Source organism: Mirounga angustirostris, unplaced genomic scaffold (assembly GCF_029215605.1).
Source record: "Mirounga angustirostris isolate CCGP_5_RB_7025 unplaced genomic scaffold, mMirAng1.0.hap1 SCAF_6, whole genome shotgun sequence".
NCBI lineage: Eukaryota > Metazoa > Chordata > Mammalia > Carnivora > Phocidae > Mirounga > Mirounga angustirostris.
Genome location: NW_026991714.1, coordinates 88,039,547 through 88,057,225, shown reverse-complemented (window position 1 = coordinate 88,057,225; position 17,679 = coordinate 88,039,547). Strand labels below are relative to the sequence as shown.

The 17,679-nt window shown below is 70.6% G+C and overlaps 9 non-coding genes across 9 annotated transcripts; all 9 read right to left on the bottom strand.

The window, feature by feature from the left end:
* Positions 1 to 264: 264 nt before the first annotated feature.
* On the bottom strand, positions 265 to 383 carry LOC135365019 (5S ribosomal RNA). Its single transcript, XR_010412827.1, has one exon. It is a non-coding gene; the product is annotated as a 5S ribosomal RNA (ribosomal RNA).
* A 1,815-nt stretch (positions 384 to 2,198) lies between these two features.
* LOC135365015 (5S ribosomal RNA) lies at positions 2,199 to 2,317 on the bottom strand. The gene has a single exon (XR_010412823.1). It is a non-coding gene; the product is annotated as a 5S ribosomal RNA (ribosomal RNA).
* Positions 2,318 to 4,128: 1,811 nt separating this feature from the next.
* LOC135365008 (5S ribosomal RNA) lies at positions 4,129 to 4,247 on the bottom strand. The gene has a single exon (XR_010412816.1). It is a non-coding gene; the product is annotated as a 5S ribosomal RNA (ribosomal RNA).
* Positions 4,248 to 6,058: 1,811 nt separating this feature from the next.
* Positions 6,059 to 6,177, bottom strand: LOC135364997 (5S ribosomal RNA). The gene has a single exon (XR_010412805.1). It is a non-coding gene; the product is annotated as a 5S ribosomal RNA (ribosomal RNA).
* A 1,809-nt stretch (positions 6,178 to 7,986) lies between these two features.
* Positions 7,987 to 8,105, bottom strand: LOC135364986 (5S ribosomal RNA). Its single transcript, XR_010412794.1, has one exon. It is a non-coding gene; the product is annotated as a 5S ribosomal RNA (ribosomal RNA).
* A 1,813-nt stretch (positions 8,106 to 9,918) lies between these two features.
* LOC135364975 (5S ribosomal RNA) lies at positions 9,919 to 10,037 on the bottom strand. Its single transcript, XR_010412783.1, has one exon. It is a non-coding gene; the product is annotated as a 5S ribosomal RNA (ribosomal RNA).
* A 1,809-nt stretch (positions 10,038 to 11,846) lies between these two features.
* On the bottom strand, positions 11,847 to 11,965 carry LOC135364964 (5S ribosomal RNA). The gene has a single exon (XR_010412772.1). It is a non-coding gene; the product is annotated as a 5S ribosomal RNA (ribosomal RNA).
* A 1,813-nt stretch (positions 11,966 to 13,778) lies between these two features.
* Positions 13,779 to 13,897, bottom strand: LOC135364953 (5S ribosomal RNA). The gene has a single exon (XR_010412761.1). It is a non-coding gene; the product is annotated as a 5S ribosomal RNA (ribosomal RNA).
* Positions 13,898 to 15,704: 1,807 nt separating this feature from the next.
* LOC135364942 (5S ribosomal RNA) lies at positions 15,705 to 15,823 on the bottom strand. The gene has a single exon (XR_010412750.1). It is a non-coding gene; the product is annotated as a 5S ribosomal RNA (ribosomal RNA).
* Between the last annotated feature and the right edge of the window lie 1,856 nt (positions 15,824 to 17,679).

Sequence of the window (17,679 nt, the reverse complement as noted above, 5' to 3'; positions counted from 1 at the left end):
GCCCCCATCGACCCCCAGCCCACCCCTCTGGATCCGGTGTGCGTGGGCGTGGTGGCTTGGAGGCCCAAGGGCTGGCTGGAAGACGCCTGCCCCTGCAGGGGGCACCTGCTGCGAGCCAGGGACTCGCGGTGCGGTGCGCGGCTGGCGAGGGGCCAGGGGGGCACGGGGCGTTTGGAGGAAGCCTAGTTGGGCAAGGGGGCGGGGTGCTGTGGCGGTAAAGGTATGGGAAGGGTGGCCCAAGGGGAAAGAAAAGGCAAAGAAAAAAGCCTACAGCACCCGGTATTCCCAGGCGGTCTCCCATCCAAGTACTAACCAGGCCCGACCCTGCTTAGCTTCCGAGATCAGACGAGATCGGGCGCGTTCAGGGTGGTATGGCCGTAGACGTGTGCGGCTGCCGCTGGCCGCCCTAAGAGCCTGCTCTGCGCCTCCCGGGCCCAGCCGTGCCCCTCCTCAGCCCTCACCCGAACCCCGCCTGCCCTGCGCCTTGCACCTGCCTGCCTGCCAGCCGCCCAGGGGACGTGGCCCCTCCGGTGCCCCGCAGTCGTGGAAGTCCGGGCGCTCTCCCTGCCGGGGACTCTCCAGTCCCGGGGGCCGCCGCCGCCCCACCGCCTCCTGGCTACCGGCATGGCAAAGGGAAGCGTCGGGGCGGGGCGCGGTGGGCGCGGCCCCTGAGGTGTTTTCCGCGCCCCCCACCCCCAGCGTCCCACCCGTCGCCCTAGGCCAAGCCAGGCCGGCCACCAGGCCTTTCTGCCTCTCCACCCCGCCTGGCTCCAAGCCAACCCGGAGCCACCGGCGCCCCCAGGGACCCTCCTCATCAGCCCAACCCCGTCGCCCTTCCTCCGCCACCCTTCCCCTGCCCACCCACCGACAAGAGGACCCGACTGAGGGACACCGGAAGCCGGCTGGCATAGACAGACGCACAGACCCACGGGGAAAGACAGAGACACGGACGGACGGACGGACGGAGATGTAGACAGAGAGGAAGAGAGGGACAGAGAGGGAGAACACAGACAGAGTATCCAACACACACCCCCGCTCTGGCCCCAAGACAGACAGACGCGGACCCTGACCTGGATGCGGACAGGGACGGAGACACAGGGGCACACCCCAGAAACAGACACACACACCACACACACACCACACACACCACACACACACCACACACACACACACACACACACACAGAGGAAGAGACTGTGTTGGCTAGGCAGCTAGCCCTCCTCGGGAGGGTGGTCGTGCTTGGGTGGGCTCTGGGCACCGAGGAGCCCCCCGGGGCCGAGGTCGCGCAGCCAAGGCCTCAGGAGACCCGCCCTGCTCCCGTTCCCGCCCAGGACCCACTCTGGGCCTGGGGGCGTGCGGGCGATTCCTCCTCTGCTCTCGTCCTTTATTTGGGGGGCCGCTTTGGGGCGTGGTGCAGGGCCGCCCCCTCCCGCCGTCTTGCCGAGCGAGCGAGCCTCGCTGTGCGCTTCGCTGTTGCGGGGACACTGAGCACGGAGTCGGGGGCCAACGGGTGGTCCCGGGTGCCAACGGGGGAGGCCCCGGGCGGTCGGCCATCTTGTGTCCTGCCCACACGGAGCGAGGACCCCCGGCCTGGGGGCAAAGGGACGGTGTTCCGCGGGAAGGAAGGGAATGCCCGCGCGCGCGGGAGCGCAGCCCAGGGCGGGTGGGGAGAAGGTGGAGGCGGGCCCAGGCCTAAGGTGGGGCCGGTTGCCCGGTGCGCTTGTGCACTCGGGGCGGCCCAAGGGAATGGCTAGGGGCTCCGGGGATGAGGCCCCGAGGCGCAGGACCTTGGGAGGGCACGCCTGCCGAGACGGGGTGCCGTCCCGCCCGCGCTCCCCCCGCCCCAAGCCCGCGGGCGGTCCTCGCCGCCCTCCCCCTTTCCCTCCCTGCGAAGCCGCCGACTCCGCCCACCCAGCCCGCCCCCACCTCCCCCAGCCCGCCCCTCTGGATCGGGTGTGCGTGGGCGTGGTGGCTGTGAGGTGGAAGGGCTGGGGGCTGCCTGCCGGTGCAGCGGGCACAAGCTGCGAGACAGGGACCCTCGGTGCGGTGCGCGGCTGGCGAGGGGCCAGGGGGGCACCGGGCGTTTGCAGGAGGCCTTGTTGGGCAAGGGGCGGAGGGGGCGGGGCGGGGGGGGGGGGACTGTGGCGGCGAAGGGAGAGGAAGGGAGGCCGAAGGGGAAAGAAAAGGCAAAGAAAAAAAGCCTACAGCACCCGGTATTCCCAGGCGGTCTCCCATCCAAGTACTAACCAGGCCCGACCCTGCTTAGCTTCCGAGATCAGACGAGATCGGGCGCGTTCAGGGTGGTATGGCCATAGACGTGTGCGGCTGCCGCTGGCCGCCCTAAGAGCCTGCTCTGCGCCTCCGGGCCGCAGCCGTGCCCCTCCTCAGCCCCCAACCGCCTCACGCCTGCCCTGTGCCTTGCACCTGCCTGCCTGCCAAACCGCCCAGAGGACGTGGCGCCTCCAGCGCCCCGCAGTCGCGGAACACCGAGCGCTCTCACGGCCCGATACTCTCCAGACCCGGGGGCCGCCGCCTGGCTCCCGAGAGGGCCAAGGGGAGCGTCGGGGCGCGGGGGGCGTGGCCCGCGCGCTGTTCTCCGCGCCCCCCCACCCCCGGCGCCCCACCCGCCGCCCTTAGGGCAAGCCAGGCCCGCCACTAGGCCCTTCCGCCTCTCCACCCCGGCCTGGTTCCAAGCCAACCCGGAGCCACCGGCGCCCCCAGGGACCCTCCTCATCAGCCCAACCCCGTCGCCCTTCCTCCGCCACCCTTCCCCTGCCCACCCACCGACAAGAGGACCCGACTGAGGGACACCAGAAGCCGGCTGGCATAGACAGACGCACAGACCCACGGGGAAAGACAGAGACACGGACGGACGGAGATGTAGACAGAGAGGAAGAGAGAGACAGAGAGGGAGACACAGACAGAGTATCCAACACACGCCCCCGCTCTGGCCCCAAGACAGACAGACGCGGACCCTGACCTGGATGCGGACAGGGACGGAGACACAGGGGCACACCACAGAAACAGACACACACCCCCCACCCCACACCCCACACCCCACACACCCCACACACCCCCACACCCCCACACCCCCACCCACCCCCCCACCCATCCCCCCCCCACACACACACACAAACAGGAGGAGACTGTGTTGGCTAGGCAGCTAGCCCTCGGGAGGGTGGTCGTGCTTGGGTGGGCTCTGGGCACCGAGGAGCCCCTCGGGGCCGAGATGCGCAGCCAAGGCGTCACGAGACCCGCTCTGCTCCCGTTCCCGCCCTGGACCCACTCTGGTCCTCGGGGCATGTGGGCGATTCCTCCTCTGCTGTCGTCCTTTATATGGGGGGCTGCTTTGGGGCGAGGTGCAGGGCGCCCCCCCTCTCCCCATCTTGCTGAGCGAGCGAGCCTCGGTCTTCGCTTCGCTGTTGCAGGGAGACTAAGCACGGATTCTGGTGCCAGCGGGTGGTCCCGGGCGCCAAGGGGGGAGGCCCCGGGCGACCGGCCATCTTGTGTCCTGCCCACCCGGAGCGGGGACCCCCGGCACGGGGGCAAAGGGACGGTGTTCCAAGGGAAGGAAGGGAATGCCCGCGGGTGGGAGCGCACCCCAGGGCTGCTGGGGACAAGGTGGAGGCGGGCCCAGGCCTAAGGTGGGGCCAGTTGCCCAGTGCGGTCGTGCGCTCCGGGCGGCCCGATGGAATGGCTAGGGGATCTGGGGATGAGGGCCCGAGGCGCAGGACCATGGGAGGACACGCCTGCCCAGAGCGGGTGCCGTCCGGCCCGCGCTGGCCCCGGCCCATCGGTGCCAGGGTCATCGTCGCCCTCCCGCGTTCCCTCCCTCCGAAGGCGTCGCCTTCGCCCACCCCGCCCGCCCCCATCGACCCCCAGCCCACCCCTCTGGATCCGGTGTGCGTGGGCGTGGTGGCTTGGAGGCCCAAGGGCTGGCTGGAAGACGCCTGCCCCTGCAGGGGGCACCTGCTGCGAGCCAGGGACTCGCGGTGCGGTGCGCGGCTGGCGAGGGGCCAGGGGGGCACGGGGCGTTTGGAGGAAGCCTAGTTGGGCAAGGGGGCGGGGTGCTGTGGCGGTAAAGGTATGGGAAGGGTGGCCCAAGGGGAAAGAAAAGGCAAAGAAAAAAGCCTACAGCACCCGGTATTCCCAGGCGGTCTCCCATCCAAGTACTAACCAGGCCCGACCCTGCTTAGCTTCCGAGATCAGACGAGATCGGGCGCGTTCAGGGTGGTATGGCCGTAGACGTGTGCGGCTGCCGCTGGCCGCCCTAAGAGCCTGCTCTGCGCCTCCCGGGCCCAGCCGTGCCCCTCCTCAGCCCTCACCCGAACCCCGCCTGCCCTGCGCCTTGCACCTGCCTGCCTGCCAGCCGCCCAGGGGACGTGGCCCCTCCGGTGCCCCGCAGTCGTGGAAGTCCGGGCGCTCTCCCTGCCGGGGACTCTCCAGTCCCGGGGGCCGCCGCCGCCCCACCGCCTCCTGGCTACCGGCATGGCAAAGGGAAGCGTCGGGGCGGGGCGCGGTGGGCGCGGCCCCTGAGGTGTTTTCCGCGCCCCCCACCCCCAGCGTCCCACCCGTCGCCCTAGGCCAAGCCAGGCCGGCCACCAGGCCTTTCTGCCTCTCCACCCCGCCTGGCTCCAAGCCAACCCGGAGCCACCGGCGCCCCCAGGGACCCTCCTCATCAGCCCAACCCCGTCGCCCTTCCTCCGCCACCCTTCCCCTGCCCACCCACCGACAAGAGGACCCGACTGAGGGACACCGGAAGCCGGCTGGCATAGACAGACGCACAGACCCACGGGGAAAGACAGAGACACGGACGGACGGACGGACGGAGATGTAGACAGAGAGGAAGAGAGGGACAGAGAGGGAGAACACAGACAGAGTATCCAACACACACCCCCGCTCTGGCCCCAAGACAGACAGACGCGGACCCTGACCTGGATGCGGACAGGGACGGAGACACAGGGGCACACCCCAGAAACAGACACACACACCACACACACACCACACACACCACACACACACCACACACACACACACACACACACAGAGGAAGAGACTGTGTTGGCTAGGCAGCTAGCCCTCCTCGGGAGGGTGGTCGTGCTTGGGTGGGCTCTGGGCACCGAGGAGCCCCCCGGGGCCGAGGTCGCGCAGCCAAGGCCTCAGGAGACCCGCCCTGCTCCCGTTCCCGCCCAGGACCCACTCTGGGCCTGGGGGCGTGCGGGCGATTCCTCCTCTGCTCTCGTCCTTTATTTGGGGGGCCGCTTTGGGGCGTGGTGCAGGGCCGCCCCCTCCCGCCGTCTTGCCGAGCGAGCGAGCCTCGCTGTGCGCTTCGCTGTTGCGGGGACACTGAGCACGGAGTCGGGGGCCAACGGGTGGTCCCGGGTGCCAACGGGGGAGGCCCCGGGCGGTCGGCCATCTTGTGTCCTGCCCACACGGAGCGAGGACCCCCGGCCTGGGGGCAGAGGGACGGTGTTCCGCGGGAAGGAAGGGAATGCCCGCGCGCGCGGGAGCGCAGCCCAGGGCGGGTGGGGAGAAGGTGGAGGCGGGCCCAGGCCTAAGGTGGGGCCGGTTGCCCGGTGCGCTTGTGCACTCGGGGCGGCCCAAGGGAATGGCTAGGGGCTCCGGGGATGAGGCCCCGAGGCGCAGGACCTTGGGAGGGCACGCCTGCCGAGACGGGGTGCCGTCCCGCCCGCGCTCCCCCCGCCCCAAGCCCGCGGGCGGTCCTCGCCGCCCTCCCCCTTTCCCTCCCTGCGAAGCCGCCGCCTCCGCCCACCCAGCCCGCCCCCACCTCCCCCAGCCCGCCCCTCTGGATCGGGTGTGCGTGGGCGTGGTGGCTGTGAGGTGGAAGGGCTGGGGGCTGCCTGCCGGTGCAGCGGGCACAAGCTGCGAGACAGGGACCCTCGGTGCGGTGCGCGGCTGGCGAGGGGCCAGGGGGGCACCGGGCGTTTGCAGGAGGCCTTGTTGGGCAAGGGGCGGAGGGGGCGGGGCGGGGGGGGGGACTGTGGCGGCGAAGGGAGAGGAAGGGAGGCCGAAGGGGAAAGAAAAGGCAAAGAAAAAAAGCCTACAGCACCCGGTATTCCCAGGCGGTCTCCCATCCAAGTACTAACCAGGCCCGACCCTGCTTAGCTTCCGAGATCAGACGAGATCGGGCGCGTTCAGGGTGGTATGGCCGTAGACGTGTGCCGCTGCCGCTGGCCGCCCTAAGAGCCTGCTCTGCGCCTCCGGGCCGCAGCCGTGCCCCTCCTCAGCCCCCAACCGCCCCACGCCTGCCCTGTGCCTTGCACCTGCCTGCCTGCCAAACCGCCCAGAGGACGTGGCGCCTCCAGCGCCCCGCAGTCGCGGAACACCGAGCGCTCTCACGGCCCGATACTCTCCAGACCCGGGGGCCGCCGCCTGGCTCCCGAGAGGGCCAAGGGGAGCGTCGGGGCGCGGGGGGCGTGGCCCGCGCGCTGTTCTCCGCGCCCCCCCACCCCCGGCGCCCCACCCGCCGCCCTTAGGGCAAGCCAGGCCCGCCACCAGGCCCTTCCGCCTCTCCACCCCGGCCTGGTTCCAAGCCAACCCGGAGCCACCGGCGCCCCCAGGGACCCTCCTCATCAGCCCAACCCCGTCGCCCTTCCTCCGCCACCCTTCCCCTGCCCACCCACCGACAAGAGGACCCGACTGAGGGACACCAGAAGCCGGCTGGCATAGACAGACGCACAGACCCACGGGGAAAGACAGAGACACGGACGGACGGAGATGTAGACAGAGAGGAAGAGAGAGACAGAGAGGGAGACACAGACAGAGTATCCAACACACGCCCCCGCTCTGGCCCCAAGACAGACAGACGCGGACCCTGACCTGGATGCGGACAGGGACGGAGACACAGGGGCACACCACAGAAACAGACACACACCCCCCACCCCACACCCCACACCCCACACACCCCACACACCCCCACACCCCCACACCCCCACCCACCCCCCCACCCATCCCCCCCCCCACACACACACAAACAGGAGGAGACTGTGTTGGCTAGGCAGCTAGCCCTCGGGAGGGTGGTCGTGCTTGGGTGGGCTCTGGGCACCGAGGAGCCCCTCGGGGCCGAGATGCGCAGCCAAGGCGTCACGAGACCCGCTCTGCTCCCATTCCCGCCCTGGACCCACTCTGGTCCTCGGGGCATGTGGGCGATTCCTCCTCTGCTGTCGTCCTTTATATGGGGGGCTGCTTTGGGGCGAGGTGCAGGGCGCCCCCCTCTCCCCATCTTGCTGAGCGAGCGAGCCTCGGTCTTCGCTTCGCTGTTGCAGGGAGACTAAGCACGGATTCTGGTGCCAGCGGGTGGTCCCGGGCGCCAAGGGGGGAGGCCCCGGGCGACCGGCCATCTTGTGTCCTGCCCACCCGGAGCGGGGACCCCCGGCACGGGGGCAAAGGGACGGTGTTCCAAGGGAAGGAAGGGAATGCCCGCGGGTGGGAGCGCACCCCAGGGCTGCTGGGGACAAGGTGGAGGCGGGCCCAGGCCTAAGGTGGGGCCAGTTGCCCAGTGCGGTCGTGCGCTCCGGGCGGCCCGATGGAATGGCTAGGGGATGTGGGGATGAGGGCCCGAGGCGCAGGACCATGGGAGGACACGCCTGCCCAGAGCGGGTGCCGTCCGGCCCGCGCTGGCCCCGGCCCATCGGTGCCAGGGTCTTCGTCGCCCTCCCGCGTTCCCTCCCTCCGAAGGCGTCGCCTTCGCCCACCCCGCCCGCCCCCATCGACCCCCAGCCCAGCCCTCTGGATCCGGTGTGCGTGGGCGTGGTGGCTTGGAGGCCCAAGGGCTGGCTGGAAGACGCCTGCCCCTGCAGGGGGCACCTGCTGCGAGCCAGGGACTCGCGGTGCGGTGCGCGGCTGGCGAGGGGCCAGGGGGGCACGGGGCGTTTGGAGGAAGCCTAGTTGGGCAAGGGGGCGGGGTGCTGTGGCGGTAAAGGTATGGGAAGGGTGGCCCAAGGGGAAAGAAAAGGCAAAGAAAAAAGCCTACAGCACCCGGTATTCCCAGGCGGTCTCCCATCCAAGTACTAACCAGGCCCGACCCTGCTTAGCTTCCGAGATCAGACGAGATCGGGCGCGTTCAGGGTGGTATGGCCGTAGACGTGTGCGGCTTCCGCTGGCCGCCCTAAGAGCCTGCTCTGCGCCTCCCGGGCCCAGCCGTGCCCCTCCTCAGCCCTCACCCGAACCCCGCCTGCCCTGCGCCTTGCACCTGCCTGCCTGCCAGCCGCCCAGGGGACGTGGCCCCTCCGGTGCCCCGCAGTCGTGGAAGTCCGGGCGCTCTCCCTGCCGGGGACTCTCCAGTCCCGGGGGCCGCCGCCGCCCCACCGCCTCCTGGCTACCGGCATGGCAAAGGGAAGCGTCGGGGCGGGGCGCGGTGGGCGCGGCCCCTGAGGTGTTTTCCGCGCCCCCCACCCCCAGCGTCCCACCCGTCGCCCTAGGCCAAGCCAGGCCGGCCACCAGGCCTTTCTGCCTCTCCACCCCGCCTGGCTCCAAGCCAACCCGGAGCCACCGGCGCCCCCAGGGACCCTCCTCATCAGCCCAACCCCGTCGCCCTTCCTCCGCCACCCTTCCCCTGCCCACCCACCGACAAGAGGACCCGACTGAGGGACACCGGAAGCCGGCTGGCATAGACAGACGCACAGACCCACGGGGAAAGACAGAGACACGGACGGACGGACGGACGGAGATGTAGACAGAGAGGAAGAGAGGGACAGAGAGGGAGAACACAGACAGAGTATCCAACACACACCCCCGCTCTGGCCCCAAGACAGACAGACGCGGACCCTGACCTGGATGCGGACAGGGACGGAGACACAGGGGCACACCCCAGAAACAGACACACACACCACACACACACCACACACACCACACACACACCACACACACACACACACACACACACAGAGGAAGAGACTGTGTTGGCTAGGCAGCTAGCCCTCCTCGGGAGGGTGGTCGTGCTTGGGTGGGCTCTGGGCACCGAGGAGCCCCCCGGGGCCGAGGTCGCGCAGCCAAGGCCTCAGGAGACCCGCCCTGCTCCCGTTCCCGCCCAGGACCCACTCTGGGCCTGGGGGCATGCGGGCGATTCCTCCTCTGCTCTCGTCCTTTATTTGGGGGGCCGCTTTGGGGCGTGGTGCAGGGCCGCCCCCTCCCGCCGTCTTGCCGAGCGAGCGAGCCTCGCTGTGCGCTTCGCTGTTGCGGGGACACTGAGCACGGAGTCGGGGGCCAACGGGTGGTCCCGGGTGCCAACGGGGGAGGCCCCGGGCGGTCGGCCATCTTGTGTCCTGCCCACACGGAGCGAGGACCCCCGGCCTGGGGGCAGAGGGACGGTGTTCCGCGGGAAGGAAGGGAATGCCCGCGCGCGCGGGAGCGCAGCCCAGGGCGGGTGGGGAGAAGGTGGAGGCGGGCCCAGGCCTAAGGTGGGGCCGGTTGCCCGGTGCGCTTGTGCACTCGGGGCGGCCCAAGGGAATGGCTAGGGGCTCCGGGGATGAGGCCCCGAGGCGCAGGACCTTGGGAGGGCACGCCTGCCGAGACGGGGTGCCGTCCCGCCCGCGCTCCCCCCGCCCCAAGCCCGCGGGCGGTCCTCGCCGCCCTCCCCCTTTCCCTCCCTGCGAAGCCGCCGCCTCCGCCCACCCAGCCCGCCCCCACCTCCCCCAGCCCGCCCCTCTGGATCGGGTGTGCGTGGGCGTGGTGGCTGTGAGGTGGAAGGGCTGGGGGCTGCCTGCCGGTGCAGCGGGCACAAGCTGCGAGACAGGGACCCTCGGTGCGGTGCGCGGCTGGCGAGGGGCCAGGGGGGCACCGGGCGTTTGCAGGAGGCCTTGTTGGGCAAGGGGCGGAGGGGGCGGGGCGGGGGGGGGGACTGTGGCGGCGAAGGGAGAGGAAGGGAGGCCGAAGGGGAAAGAAAAGGCAAAGAAAAAAAGCCTACAGCACCCGGTATTCCCAGGCGGTCTCCCATCCAAGTACTAACCAGGCCCGACCCTGCTTAGCTTCCGAGATCAGACGAGATCGGGCGCGTTCAGGGTGGTATGGCCGTAGACGTGTGCCGCTGCCGCTGGCCGCCCTAAGAGCCTGCTCTGCGCCTCCGGGCCGCAGCCGTGCCCCTCCTCAGCCCCCAACCGCCCCACGCCTGCCCTGTGCCTTGCACCTGCCTGCCTGCCAAACCGCCCAGAGGACGTGGCGCCTCCAGCGCCCCGCAGTCGCGGAACACCGAGCGCTCTCACGGCCCGATACTCTCCAGACCCGGGGGCCGCCGCCTGGCTCCCGAGAGGGCCAAGGGGAGCGTCGGGGCGCGGGGGGCGTGGCCCGCGCGCTGTTCTCCGCGCCCCCCCACCCCCGGCGCCCCACCCGCCGCCCTTAGGGCAAGCCAGGCCCGCCACCAGGCCCTTCCGCCTCTCCACCCCGGCCTGGTTCCAAGCCAACCCGGAGCCACCGGCGCCCCCAGGGACCCTCCTCATCAGCCCAACCCCGTCGCCCTTCCTCCGCCACCCTTCCCCTGCCCACCCACCGACAAGAGGACCCGACTGAGGGACACCAGAAGCCGGCTGGCATAGACAGACGCACAGACCCACGGGGAAAGACAGAGACACGGACGGACGGAGATGTAGACAGAGAGGAAGAGAGAGACAGAGAGGGAGACACAGACAGAGTATCCAACACACGCCCCCGCTCTGGCCCCAAGACAGACAGACGCGGACCCTGACCTGGATGCGGACAGGGACGGAGACACAGGGGCACACCACAGAAACAGACACACACCCCCCACCCCACACCCCACACCCCACACACCCCACACACCCCCACACCCCCACACCCCCACCCACCCCCCCACCCATCCCCCCCCCCCCCCACACACAAACAGGAGGAGACTGTGTTGGCTAGGCAGCTAGCCCTCGGGAGGGTGGTCGTGCTTGGGTGGGCTCTGGGCACCGAGGAGCCCCTCGGGGCCGAGATGCGCAGCCAAGGCGTCACGAGACCCGCTCTGCTCCCGTTCCCGCCCTGGACCCACTCTGGTCCTCGGGGCATGTGGGCGATTCCTCCTCTGCTGTCGTCCTTTATATGGGGGGCTGCTTTGGGGCGAGGTGCAGGGCGCCCCCCTCTCCCCATCTTGCTGAGCGAGCGAGCCTCGGTCTTCGCTTCGCTGTTGCAGGGAGACTAAGCACGGATTCTGGTGCCAGCGGGTGGTCCCGGGCGCCAAGGGGGGAGGCCCCGGGCGACCGGCCATCTTGTGTCCTGCCCACCCGGAGCGGGGACCCCCGGCACGGGGGCAAAGGGACGGTGTTCCAAGGGAAGGAAGGGAATGCCCGCGGGTGGGAGCGCACCCCAGGGCTGCTGGGGACAAGGTGGAGGCGGGCCCAGGCCTAAGGTGGGGCCAGTTGCCCAGTGCGGTCGTGCGCTCCGGGCGGCCCGATGGAATGGCTAGGGGATCTGGGGATGAGGGCCCGAGGCGCAGGACCATGGGAGGACACGCCTGCCCAGAGCGGGTGCCGTCCGGCCCGCGCTGGCCCCGGCCCATCGGTGCCAGGGTCATCGTCGCCCTCCCGCGTTCCCTCCCTCCGAAGGCGTCGCCTTCGCCCACCCCGCCCGCCCCCATCGACCCCCAGCCCACCCCTCTGGATCCGGTGTGCGTGGGCGTGGTGGCTTGGAGGCCCAAGGGCTGGCTGGAAGACGCCTGCCCCTGCAGGGGGCACCTGCTGCGAGCCAGGGACTCGCGGTGCGGTGCGCGGCTGGCGAGGGGCCAGGGGGGCACGGGGCGTTTGGAGGAAGCCTAGTTGGGCAAGGGGGCGGGGTGCTGTGGCGGTAAAGGTATGGGAAGGGTGGCCCAAGGGGAAAGAAAAGGCAAAGAAAAAAGCCTACAGCACCCGGTATTCCCAGGCGGTCTCCCATCCAAGTACTAACCAGGCCCGACCCTGCTTAGCTTCCGAGATCAGACGAGATCGGGCGCGTTCAGGGTGGTATGGCCGTAGACGTGTGCGGCTGCCGCTGGCCGCCCTAAGAGCCTGCTCTGCGCCTCCCGGGCCCAGCCGTGCCCCTCCTCAGCCCTCACCCGAACCCCGCCTGCCCTGCGCCTTGCACCTGCCTGCCTGCCAGCCGCCCAGGGGACGTGGCCCCTCCGGTGCCCCGCAGTCGTGGAAGTCCGGGCGCTCTCCCTGCCGGGGACTCTCCAGTCCCGGGGGCCGCCGCCGCCCCACCGCCTCCTGGCTACCGGCATGGCAAAGGGAAGCGTCGGGGCGGGGCGCGGTGGGCGCGGCCCCTGAGGTGTTTTCCGCGCCCCCCACCCCCAGCGTCCCACCCGTCGCCCTAGGCCAAGCCAGGCCGGCCACCAGGCCTTTCTGCCTCTCCACCCCGCCTGGCTCCAAGCCAACCCGGAGCCACCGGCGCCCCCAGGGACCCTCCTCATCAGCCCAACCCCGTCGCCCTTCCTCCGCCACCCTTCCCCTGCCCACCCACCGACAAGAGGACCCGACTGAGGGACACCGGAAGCCGGCTGGCATAGACAGACGCACAGACCCACGGGGAAAGACAGAGACACGGACGGACGGACGGACGGAGATGTAGACAGAGAGGAAGAGAGGGACAGAGAGGGAGAACACAGACAGAGTATCCAACACACACCCCCGCTCTGGCCCCAAGACAGACAGACGCGGACCCTGACCTGGATGCGGACAGGGACGGAGACACAGGGGCACACCCCAGAAACAGACACACACACCACACACACACCACACACACCACACACACACCACACACACACACACACACACACACAGAGGAAGAGACTGTGTTGGCTAGGCAGCTAGCCCTCCTCGGGAGGGTGGTCGTGCTTGGGTGGGCTCTGGGCACCGAGGAGCCCCCCGGGGCCGAGGTCGCGCAGCCAAGGCCTCAGGAGACCCGCCCTGCTCCCGTTCCCGCCCAGGACCCACTCTGGGCCTGGGGGCGTGCGGGCGATTCCTCCTCTGCTCTCGTCCTTTATTTGGGGGGCCGCTTTGGGGCGTGGTGCAGGGCCGCCCCCTCCCGCCGTCTTGCCGAGCGAGCGAGCCTCGCTGTGCGCTTCGCTGTTGCGGGGACACTGAGCACGGAGTCGGGGGCCAACGGGTGGTCCCGGGTGCCAACGGGGGAGGCCCCGGGCGGTCGGCCATCTTGTGTCCTGCCCACACGGAGCGAGGACCCCCGGCCTGGGGGCAGAGGGACGGTGTTCCGCGGGAAGGAAGGGAATGCCCGCGCGCGCGGGAGCGCAGCCCAGGGCGGGTGGGGAGAAGGTGGAGGCGGGCCCAGGCCTAAGGTGGGGCCGGTTGCCCGGTGCGCTTGTGCACTCGGGGCGGCCCAAGGGAATGGCTAGGGGCTCCGGGGATGAGGCCCCGAGGCGCAGGACCTTGGGAGGGCACGCCTGCCGAGACGGGGTGCCGTCCCGCCCGCGCTCCCCCCGCCCCAAGCCCGCGGGCGGTCCTCGCCGCCCTCCCCCTTTCCCTCCCTGCGAAGCCGCCGCCTCCGCCCACCCAGCCCGCCCCCACCTCCCCCAGCCCGCCCCTCTGGATCGGGTGTGCGTGGGCGTGGTGGCTGTGAGGTGGAAGGGCTGGGGGCTGCCTGCCGGTGCAGCGGGCACAAGCTGCGAGACAGGGACCCTCGGTGCGGTGCGCGGCTGGCGAGGGGCCAGGGGGGCACCGGGCGTTTGCAGGAGGCCTTGTTGGGCAAGGGGCGGAGGGGGCGGGGCGGGGGGGGGGACTGTGGCGGCGAAGGGAGAGGAAGGGAGGCCGAAGGGGAAAGAAAAGGCAAAGAAAAAAAGCCTACAGCACCCGGTATTCCCAGGCGGTCTCCCATCCAAGTACTAACCAGGCCCGACCCTGCTTAGCTTCCGAGATCAGACGAGATCGGGCGCGTTCAGGGTGGTATGGCCGTAGACGTGTGCCGCTGCCGCTGGCCGCCCTAAGAGCCTGCTCTGCGCCTCCGGGCCGCAGCCGTGCCCCTCCTCAGCCCCCAACCGCCCCACGCCTGCCCTGTGCCTTGCACCTGCCTGCCTGCCAAACCGCCCAGAGGACGTGGCGCCTCCAGCGCCCCGCAGTCGCGGAACACCGAGCGCTCTCACGGCCCGATACTCTCCAGACCCGGGGGCCGCCGCCTGGCTCCCGAGAGGGCCAAGGGGAGCGTCGGGGCGCGGGGGGCGTGGCCCGCGCGCTGTTCTCCGCGCCCCCCCACCCCCGGCGCCCCACCCGCCGCCCTTAGGGCAAGCCAGGCCCGCCACCAGGCCCTTCCGCCTCTCCACCCCGGCCTGGTTCCAAGCCAACCCGGAGCCACCGGCGCCCCCAGGGACCCTCCTCATCAGCCCAACCCCGTCGCCCTTCCTCCGCCACCCTTCCCCTGCCCACCCACCGACAAGAGGACCCGACTGAGGGACACCAGAAGCCGGCTGGCATAGACAGACGCACAGACCCACGGGGAAAGACAGAGACACGGACGGACGGAGATGTAGACAGAGAGGAAGAGAGAGACAGAGAGGGAGACACAGACAGAGTATCCAACACACGCCCCCGCTCTGGCCCCAAGACAGACAGACGCGGACCCTGACCTGGATGCGGACAGGGACGGAGACACAGGGGCACACCACAGAAACAGACACACACCCCCCACCCCACACCCCACACCCCACACACCCCACACACCCCCACACCCCCACACCCCCACCCACCCCCCCACCCATCCCCCCCCCCCCACACACAAACAGGAGGAGACTGTGTTGGCTAGGCAGCTAGCCCTCGGGAGGGTGGTCGTGCTTGGGTGGGCTCTGGGCACCGAGGAGCCCCTCGGGGCCGAGATGCGCAGCCAAGGCGTCACGAGACCCGCTCTGCTCCCGTTCCCGCCCTGGACCCACTCTGGTCCTCGGGGCATGTGGGCGATTCCTCCTCTGCTGTCGTCCTTTATATGGGGGGCTGCTTTGGGGCGAGGTGCAGGGCGCCCCCCTCTCCCCATCTTGCTGAGCGAGCGAGCCTCGGTCTTCGCTTCGCTGTTGCAGGGAGACTAAGCACGGATTCTGGTGCCAGCGGGTGGTCCCGGGCGCCAAGGGGGGAGGCCCCGGGCGACCGGCCATCTTGTGTCCTGCCCACCCGGAGCGGGGACCCCCGGCACGGGGGCAAAGGGACGGTGTTCCAAGGGAAGGAAGGGAATGCCCGCGGGTGGGAGCGCACCCCAGGGCTGCTGGGGACAAGGTGGAGGCGGGCCCAGGCCTAAGGTGGGGCCAGTTGCCCAGTGCGGTCGTGCGCTCCGGGCGGCCCGATGGAATGGCTAGGGGATCTGGGGATGAGGGCCCGAGGCGCAGGACCATGGGAGGACACGCCTGCCCAGAGCGGGTGCCGTCCGGCCCGCGCTGGCCCCGGCCCATCGGTGCCAGGGTCATCGTCGCCCTCCCGCGTTCCCTCCCTCCGAAGGCGTCGCCTTCGCCCACCCCGCCCGCCCCCATCGACCCCCAGCCCACCCCTCTGGATCCGGTGTGCGTGGGCGTGGTGGCTTGGAGGCCCAAGGGCTGGCTGGAAGACGCCTGCCCCTGCAGGGGGCACCTGCTGCGAGCCAGGGACTCGCGGTGCGGTGCGCGGCTGGCGAGGGGCCAGGGGGGCACGGGGCGTTTGGAGGAAGCCTAGTTGGGCAAGGGGGCGGGGTGCTGTGGCGGTAAAGGTATGGGAAGGGTGGCCCAAGGGGAAAGAAAAGGCAAAGAAAAAAGCCTACAGCACCCGGTATTCCCAGGCGGTCTCCCATCCAAGTACTAACCAGGCCCGACCCTGCTTAGCTTCCGAGATCAGACGAGATCGGGCGCGTTCAGGGTGGTATGGCCGTAGACGTGTGCGGCTGCCGCTGGCCGCCCTAAGAGCCTGCTCTGCGCCTCCCGGGCCCAGCCGTGCCCCTCCTCAGCCCTCACCCGAACCCCGCCTGCCCTGCGCCTTGCACCTGCCTGCCTGCCAGCCGCCCAGGGGACGTGGCCCCTCCGGTGCCCCGCAGTCGTGGAAGTCCGGGCGCTCTCCCTGCCGGGGACTCTCCAGTCCCGGGGGCCGCCGCCGCCCCACCGCCTCCTGGCTACCGGCATGGCAAAGGGAAGCGTCGGGGCGGGGCGCGGTGGGCGCGGCCCCTGAGGTGTTTTCCGCGCCCCCCACCCCCAGCGTCCCACCCGTCGCCCTAGGCCAAGCCAGGCCGGCCACCAGGCCTTTCTGCCTCTCCACCCCGCCTGGCTCCAAGCCAACCCGGAGCCACCGGCGCCCCCAGGGACCCTCCTCATCAGCCCAACCCCGTCGCCCTTCCTCCGCCACCCTTCCCCTGCCCACCCACCGACAAGAGGACCCGACTGAGGGACACCGGAAGCCGGCTGGCATAGACAGACGCACAGACCCACGGGGAAAGACAGAGACACGGACGGACGGACGGACGGAGATGTAGACAGAGAGGAAGAGAGGGACAGAGAGGGAGAACACAGACAGAGTATCCAACACACACCCCCGCTCTGGCCCCAAGACAGACAGACGCGGACCCTGACCTGGATGCGGACAGGGACGGAGACACAGGGGCACACCCCAGAAACAGACACACACACCACACACACACCACACACACCACACACACACCACACACACACACACACACACACACAGAGGAAGAGACTGTGTTGGCTAGGCAGCTAGCCCTCCTCGGGAGGGTGGTCGTGCTTGGGTGGGCTCTGGGCACCGAGGAGCCCCCCGGGGCCGAGGTCGCGCAGCCAAGGCCTCAGGAGACCCGCCCTGCTCCCGTTCCCGCCCAGGACCCACTCTGGGCCTGGGGGCGTGCGGGCGATTCCTCCTCTGCTCTCGTCCTTTATTTGGGGGGCCGCTTTGGGGCGTGGTGCAGGGCCGCCCCCTCCCGCCGTCTTGCCGAGCGAGCGAGCCTCGCTGTGCGCTTCGCTGTTGCGGGGACACTGAGCACGGAGTCGGGGGCCAACGGGTGGTCCCGGGTGCCAACGGGGGAGGCCCCGGGCGGTCGGCCATCTTGTGTCCTGCCCACAGGGAGCGAGGACCCCCGGCCTGGGGGCAGAGGGACGGTGTTCCGCGGGAAGGAAGGGAATGCCCGCGCGCGCGGGAGCGCAGCCCAGGGCGGGTGGGGAGAAGGTGGAGGCGGGCCCAGGCCTAAGGTGGGGCCGGTTGCCCGGTGCGCTTGTGCACTCGGGGCGGCCCAAGGGAATGGCTAGGGGCTCCGGGGATGAGGCCCCGAGGCGCAGGACCTTGGGAGGGCACGCCTGCCGAGACGGGGTGCCGTCCCGCCCGCGCTCCCCCCGCCCCAAGCCCGCGGGCGGTCCTCGCCGCCCTCCCCCTTTCCCTCCCTGCGAAGCCGCCGCCTCCGCCCACCCAGCCCGCCCCCACCTCCCCCAGCCCGCCCCTCTGGATCGGGTGTGCGTGGGCGTGGTGGCTGTGAGGTGGAAGGGCTGGGGGCTGCCTGCCGGTGCAGCGGGCACAAGCTGCGAGACAGGGACCCTCGGTGCGGTGCGCGGCTGGCGAGGGGCCAGGGGGGCACCGGGCGTTTGCAGGAGGCCTTGTTGGGCAAGGGGCGGAGGGGGCGGGGCGGGGGGGGGGACTGTGGCGGCGAAGGGAGAGGAAGGGAGGCCGAAGGGGAAAGAAAAGGCAAAGAAAAAAAGCCTACAGCACCCGGTATTCCCAGGCGGTCTCCCATCCAAGT